We start from the raw sequence: 7,994 nt of genomic DNA on the forward strand, positions 1-7,994 counted from the left end.
AAAACAGAAGAATGACTAATGAAAGTCTCCCAGAACGGGGGTTCTCGTCATATCTCCTTTGTGTTCACATAAGAAAGTGGCATCTGTATTAGTCACTTGTCCTATTGCTCTGACAAAGCACCTAACAAAATGGACTGGAAGGAGGAGGAAATGGGTTGCTTGGGTCACAACTTGAGGGTCCTTCCCTCCTGTCCTAGGAAGGTACAGCGGCAGGAGAGTGAGGTGGCTGGTCACGTCGCATCTGCAGCCAGGAAACAGGGAGAAATGGCTGCTAGTGCTCAGGTCACTTTTGTCCTTATATTAAATCAAGCACCCTAGTCCACAGGATGGTACCACCCGTAGGTAAAGTGTGGTTCCTACCTCAGTTAACCTGACCTAGACAACCTCTCCCAGGCAGGCCTGGAGGCTTATCTCCTAGGTGATCAAGTTGACAATATTAACTGTCACAGAAGTTATCCATCTTCCCACAGACTAGGTCGCACAACTCTGATACATGGACCAGTGTTGTCAATCTGGAAGGGGAAAATGGTAGGGCCTGTCGGAAAACTACTGAGAAAACTGTCTTGATTGCCAACTTAATGAGGATTGCCATAGAAACAAATCTCTGGGGATGTGCCTGGGGGCTTCCTGGATTGAGTTAACTGAAGTAGGGAGGCCCAGTCTGAATGCGGGTAGCACTGGTCAGTGGGCTGGGGTCCAAGGTTGAGTGAAAAAGGAGAGAGGAAGCTGAGCATTGACATCTGTCTCTCCCTCTGCTTCCTGACTGAGGGCACAATGTGACCAGGGACTTCAAGCTCCCGCCTCTTTGCCTTGCTGGCAAGGTGGAATGTATCCCTCAGGAGGCAAATGAAACCTTGAGGCAAATTAAATCATGAGGCAAAATAAACCTCCCTTAAGTTGCCTCCGTCAGATGTGTTCTCATGGAGATGAGGTAATCCACCCGAGCAGAGCAGTCTGGCTGTCTCATTAGTGCCCACGAGTCAAAATAATAAAGAGTTGCTTCTTACTGGCCCATTTCAGTGTGCCAGCCTCTGACTCAGTCAACAGAGGCCCAATTCCAGCAAGGCTTCAGAGTTACCATGAAGAAGTATTGTCCCTGTTTTATAGATGAGGAAACTTTGGCAGAGAGAAGTTAAAGGACCCAGCTCGTCATGAATGGATTTTTTGGTAAGTCCCTTGTGGGTGGTTCTTCCAGATTCACTTCTGCGGTGTGACAAAGCACTCTAGCAAAAAGCAACATGGAAAAGGTGTCTTTTATCTCATACTTCCTGGTTAGAGTGCATCACTGTGGGGCAGTCAAGGCAGGAGCTTGAAGCAGCTAGCCACACCGCAGCCCAAGTCAAGAGCAGAGTGAGGAAGGAACGCATGCAGAGCTCGCAGCTCGCCTTCCCGCCTTCCGCAGTCACAGTGGGCTGGGTCATCCCACAGCAATCAAGGGAAGAAAGACAAGTCCTCGCAGGAGTGCCCAGTTCCTGATCTACACAGGCCTTCCTCAAGTCCCTCTGCCTACGTGATTCTAGGTTACGTCAAACAGACAATTAAAACTAAGCGTCACAGCAGCTTAAACGAAACACAGATGTTTTATTTACTTTCCTCCTCTCTGTAGCAAAATGCCCGACAGAAGCAACTCAAAGGGGAAGAAAAGCCTCTTGACTCTGGGCTTGAGAATCTGTCTGTTGTGGCGTGGAAGGGTGGGTAGCTGGGGCTCCAGCAGCCGTAGCAGGAGAATGCATTGAAGTGTGGTACATCTCAGCAGATCTGGGAAAATGGTGACACAGTGACACCCCCACCAGTGATGCCTCCTGGCCCAAAGGTTCTGCAACCTTCCCAGGCAGCACACCCAGCTGGGAGCCAAGTATTTGAACATATAAGCCTGGGTGGGACATGTCACATTCAAACCGACATATAAATTATAGGTGTTATTTCCTATAGGTGGGTGACAAGGAAGAATGAGCAATGTTGGCCACCCTGTGCCAGGGCCAAGTGTGGCTCCAAGTGCTTCATGTGCACCATCCTGGGGAGTCCTGATGAAAGGACTGTAGGTGGCTCTGGTGTTGTTTTCTATGTGATATGAGAGGGAAAGCTGGTTTTAATTCCACCCTCAACTATTGGGGCTGGGGATGTGGCTCAATTGGTCCAGAGCTTGCCTCGCATGCCTGAAGCCCCGGGTTCAATCTCCAGTCCTCCATAAAGCTAGGTGTGGTGATGAGCATGTGTAATCCCAACACTCTAAAAATCCAAGATCAAGAGGGCAAGGTCATCCTTGACTGTGTACCGAGTTCGTAGTCAGCCTGGACTACTTGAGACCCTGCACATAAAACAGTTGAGCGTCATCTGCATAATGAGCAAACGCAGGTATCTCTGTTCTGTGCCTGTCTGCCAGTTTGTCTAATAGTTCACCAGTGAACATGGTTACCGCGGCTTTGTGAGATATTTAATGTAAGTGAAGGCCTGGCTTCCAGCCTGGGGCCAAGAAGGAGAGCTGGGGATCACTTAGTTTGCCTCTCAAATACGTCTGATTCCCTGTCAATCACAGAGATATTTAGGGATGCTTATTCTGGGAAAGTTCTTGTAAACGGGATAGGTCACTTCTGGTGTCATTGCCGCAGTTGGCCTTGAATGAGTTTTGGGACTTCCCTGACTTGGCTGGAAAGGAGAAATGTGAAAATCATTGAGAGAAGCAGAAGAAACAGCGGAGATTAGACAGCATGAAACACCAGCGCGTGCATCAGTCCGCAACCATGCCTTCTTTCATGCACCTACAGACATTTATTGAAAGTTCCAATGGTGTCTGTAGCAACAGTTACCATAGCAATGCTACTCATCTAGTGGCTAGGGCCATATTGGTTTTAATGTCAGCCAGCACAGTACCAGTGGCTGTAGTAATAGTGGCTGACTAGAGTAATGGAGGTCACTGTTCTGGGCTGGAGACTATCTAGACTCCTTCTAGCTACAAAATGCAAGACTTCAGGATTTGTCCAGAATCAACCTATGGTCCAACCTATGGTCCCAACCTGGCTCTTCCCCAGGCTGGCCCGGAAAAGCAGAAGTCATGTCTTTACCAGGGTTTTTCTGAAACCACCTACAGTGGTGGTCAAGCCTGGGCTAGGTATAAGGACTGAAACCCAACGAGGCTGGACTGTCCTGTTCTGACTCAGAAGGGCCCCCTGCCAGGGTCCCAGCCCAAATATACATCCATAAATCAGACCCAGGAAATGTTCAGCCTGAGATTTGGCCTGGCCATGAGAAAGACCACAAATGTTTTCTAGCTCCTGATTCAACCTCTGGAGTGCTCCCAACAAAACTAGTTTAGCTTGGGAAATTTTTCCACCCCAGTTCTGTTCAACCATTGTCTGACCAAGATGTGGCCTGGGTTATTATCCGTCTCTCAGCCTCTTGACATACAGGCGTGATATTCTCACGGTGATCTGAAATGACTGACACTCTGGCTGCCCAATCACATGCAAGTTCCCGCCCACGTAGAGGCCACGCCCACAGCACCTGGCTGGGGCTGCAGCCCACCTTCAGGAACTTCTAGGCAAAGTGGGGTGGGGAGGGGAGCAGACAGCCAAGCCATATGGCTAAGCAGCTGACTCTCCCTTTTTTTCTGTTTGCTCATGTGTCTGGAGCTCCCTAGGCCCTTCTAGAATCTTCTGTCCTGCACTTAGCAGATATCCTCTCCTTTGACAATGGATTCCACTCCCCCTTGGATCAGGATTCCGCTGACTAGTGTGCATCCTGCATTATAAAGTGTGTATAGGGCTTGGCGCTGGCAGTGCCCTTTCTCCAGTCTCCTGTCTGTTCCTCCTGGAAGATGAGTAGCCGGGGAGGGCAGTGGCCAGCCAGGGCTGTGGGTGCTGCCTCCTACAGCTCTTTCTTCCTCTTTTCAATACAGTCCCACAGTTGTTAACCGCACAGTGTCCTACACTGAGATGCACCCCGGGGACGCCAAACATGAGCAGAGGTGGGGGGAAGAAGGCTGGGGGCTCTGCATGGAGCCAGCAGGGGAGGCTCGGACTAGAAGATGCAGCTCAGTTTGGGAGCCGAGCCAAGAAAGTTGCAATGGGAGGGAGAGGAGGGAAGGGAAAGGATCAGAGGTTGAATCAGGAAAAGGATCACAGCTAGGAAACAGTAGAGACGGTCTCCAGGTGTCACAAAGAGAATGGCAGCATGGCTGCCACGCAAGCAGAGGCCAAAAAAAAACGTTTCTTTCTTTTCCATTCCTTTCCTTTCTTTCCCTTTCTTTTCTTATCTTTCTTTCCCTTCCCTTTCTTTTCTTTTCCTTCCTTTCCTTTTTTCTTTCTTTCCTTCCTTCTTTTCTTTGTCTTTCAAGACATCTCATTGTGTAGAGGTTCCAGGTCGTCCTGGAACTGTGTAGACCAGGCTGGCCTCAAATTCAGAGATCTGCCTGCCTCCGTCTCCCAAGCTCTGGGGTTAAAGACAAGTGCCACTCCAGCCAGCCAGAAGTAGGTTGTCACAAACAGTGGTCAACGCCATGCGAGGCCCTCAGGCAAGGCAGCTTGGGAAACCTAGCCTTGCCACAAAGGTGGGGCTCTGCTCTGTCATCAGCGTTTGGGATTGCCCAGGCCAGTCTCTAAATCCACCAAGCCTTTGTGAGACACCTAAAAGCTGAGCCCAGCCAGCCCCACACAGTGCCTGAGAATAGTCACCTCGGGGTGCCCACTTAAGCTCAGGCTAAGGGCAGAAGATGCCACGAACCAAGGTGGTTTGGGTAGTTTAGAGCGATGGTGTGGTGAGGGAAATCAGTTTTGTCAGCAAATGTTTCATTCTAATTTGCTCATGGAGATGGGAGTGTGAGAAGATTCTGCCCTGAGATCAGCCATCCTCACCCAATGTCTGGTCCCTGCTTGCTGCAGGCAGTCCCTGCTTTCCCAAGGCAGACTGTTCCTGTCTGCACTGGGGCGTTGAACAAGTTTGCTCCAGAGAAACCTACATCTTTAACTTGAGCTCTTCTGAAAAGAAATGTGTTATTCAGCAGTAAAGCATTAACTCCTACCCATTCAAGAGAATTAAATAGTATATTTATTAAAGAATATCCAGATATGGCCTGGGCTGTAGCTCTGTTGGTAGAGTGCTTGTCTACTAAACAGGAAGTCCTGGGTTCCATTGCCAGGATCGAATAAACTTGGCACAGTGACATATTCCTGCCAGCCCTGCACTCCAGAGGGAGAGGCTGGAGGGTTAGGAGCTCAAGGTCATCCTTGGCGATACAGTGAGTTTGACGCTACATGAGACCCTACCCTAATGAAAACCCATATAAAGAGAGGTAATTCTTTGGATGGTTAATCTGAGACAGCCCCTTAACTAGAGTTGGGATGGATGCCCAGGTAGCTGGTGGGGCATATTTCCCTGTGTGTGTGTGTGTGTGTGTGTGTGTGTGTGTGTGTGTGTGTGTGTGGTCCTGTGTTTGGACATTTAGCCCCCAGCTGGTGGCACCATATTGGAGGACTGGAAATTTTACGAGGTGGAGCTTTGATGGAAGGTGTAAGTGGGGTAGGGGCTTGAGTTTTGATAGCCACACTTGAGTCTGAAGCAATGAGACCAACCACGTTCATTCCCCTCCTGCTGCCGTGCCTTCTGGCCATGGTGAACTATACCCTCTAAACCCTTCCTCTTTTAAGCTGCTTCTTGTCGGGTGTTTGATCACAGCAACGAGAAAAGGAACACGCATATATGCACGCACTTCTGTCTCTCCAGAGATCCCTAATAGAGCTATTAAAGATTAGCTCTTATTAAAAATTAAACTACGTGAACCTATAATTAAACAAATTATGCTAAAATCAAAGGTGATTACTACTCAAGACATACGCCTTCCTAATTATTTTACTGCACTCTGGCTCTCCCCGAGCTCCTGAAATTATTTGCACCTCTGGAGTCAGCATGACAGGAATGAGGACAGCCCCACAGGTTGTGACATCGTGCTGGTGAGTGAAGTCAGCCATCGCAGGGATTTTTACACCTGGACCTATGTACAAATTGGGGCTGGGGGGAGTTGTTTTTTCTTCCCAGAGAGCAATTGTAAAACTTTTCCCTCTCCTCTCCCTCCCCCCCTTTTCTCTCTCTCCCTCTCTCCCTCTCTTGCTCTCTCTCTCTCTCTCTCTCTCTCTCTCTCTCTCTCTTTCTCTCACTGGCTTACTCTGTGTGTGTGAATATGAGTATGTGTGTGAGTGTGTGTGTCTGTGTGTCTGTGTCTGTGTCTGTTTGTCTGTCTGCGTGTCTGTCTTAGAACCGGTCTGCTTTCTAACTTGTAGTAACCCTCCTGCCTCACTCTTCCACCCAGCACAATATTACAGGGAATGCACCTCCACAGCCAGCTGTTAGCTGATCGCAGCTACAGCATGCATCGAAACCTGGTATCCTGTGCAGTGACACCTGTTCTCAGCAAGCCTGTGGCGTCCATGTATGTGCTTCTTCCGATTTTGTCCACAGATGAACGGCTTGTTCCTCTACACATTTATGAGCAGCATACAGGCTGCAAGCTGAAGCCTTTGTCCACATGCCCTAACTTCACCTTAGGTCAAATGTTGTCACTGCTAGTCTTGATGGTCAGCTGGACAGAACCTAGAACTATCTAGGAGAAAAAATCTGTGCATGTCTGTGACTGAACTCCTATGTAGAGCTACCCACCATAAAGACAAGTGGCCTCATCCCATGGGTTGGAAACCCAGGCTGCAAAGATAAAAAGCTAGCTGGGCGAGCATCAGCATTCACTTCTCTCTGCTGCTTGACAGCTGACACAATGTAACACAACATAACACAACGTAACACAATGTAACACAACGTAACACAATGTAACTAGTTGTCCTACATGCCTGCTTCCAGGACTTCACCCTCATGGTAGTCTGTACTTGAAACTCTAAGATAGAACAAGCCCAGCCCCCAAGTTGTTCTTGGAAGGTTTTTTTGTCACAGCAGTGGTGTAACCAGGGTGACATCATTGGTCCCACTGATCTTTGGACTCATAGATCCTAAGAACTGGACGAGCACAATAATAGCCGAGGCAGAAGCATTCTAGGGGCTGCCTTCTCCGGTGGGACAAGAAGACCTGGAGAGGGAGCCTGGAGGGGAGATATGAGTCAGGGTAGAGGCTTTGATAGCCAGCCACACTTTTGGCCATCCACATTATGGTTCTAGAATTTAGCCCTGATTGGGCTCCAGCCTGTAAACTCTGTGGGTGTTGTGAGGGGCACCTCTCCACTTTTACTAACTCAGGAGCCTATCCAGTCTGAGCAGTGCCCGCATCTGAACAGTGAGAGAGATGAGCTATGCTCAGACTGACATAGCAAGCCAGGGTCCCTGAGAGGGAATACGAATGTGGTGGCTCTTCCTGGTCCTCCTCTATGCCCAATCCTTGTGCTCCTGACCTCCAAGAATGGCCTCCAGCACTTAGGGGCTTCTGGAACTTCAGAGTCAGAGGGATGGGTTTAAACCTTAAGTGGGATGAACTCAGGCAGGTCACAGAATTCCTAAATCTTTATTTCCTTTTCTCAAAGCCAATGGCAGATGTGGCAGCTTAGTGCTGTTTTGAGGGCCCAATCTCATTGCCTTCACTATCGCTCACCACACTCCTTCAGACTACATAGGCATGTGGGTAAGCCTGTGCTAGCAGCCTGTGCCTCTCTGTTTCACTATGTAGCTCAGGTTGGCAGGGTTTGTTTGTTTGTTTGTTTGTTTGTTTGTTTGTTTGTTTTGAGTCAGGGATCTCTTATAGTTTGCGCTGGCTTCAAACTCTCTATGTAGCTGAGGATAACCTTGAACTTATCCCCCTGCCTCTATCTCCCAAGTGCTAAGATTATAGGAGTGCACCGCCACGCCTGGTTTCTGAGATGCTGGGGATTGAACCCATGCCTTCCTGCCTCCTAGGCATACACTCTACCTACTGAGCTGCATCCCTGGGCTGGAACTACCATCCTCCTGCCTCAGCTTCCTGAATGTTAGGATCCCAGGTGTGTCTCCCCATGCCAGGCTTGATT

This window comes from Rattus rattus, chromosome 5 (genome assembly GCF_011064425.1).
Source record: "Rattus rattus isolate New Zealand chromosome 5, Rrattus_CSIRO_v1, whole genome shotgun sequence".
NCBI lineage: Eukaryota > Metazoa > Chordata > Mammalia > Rodentia > Muridae > Rattus > Rattus rattus.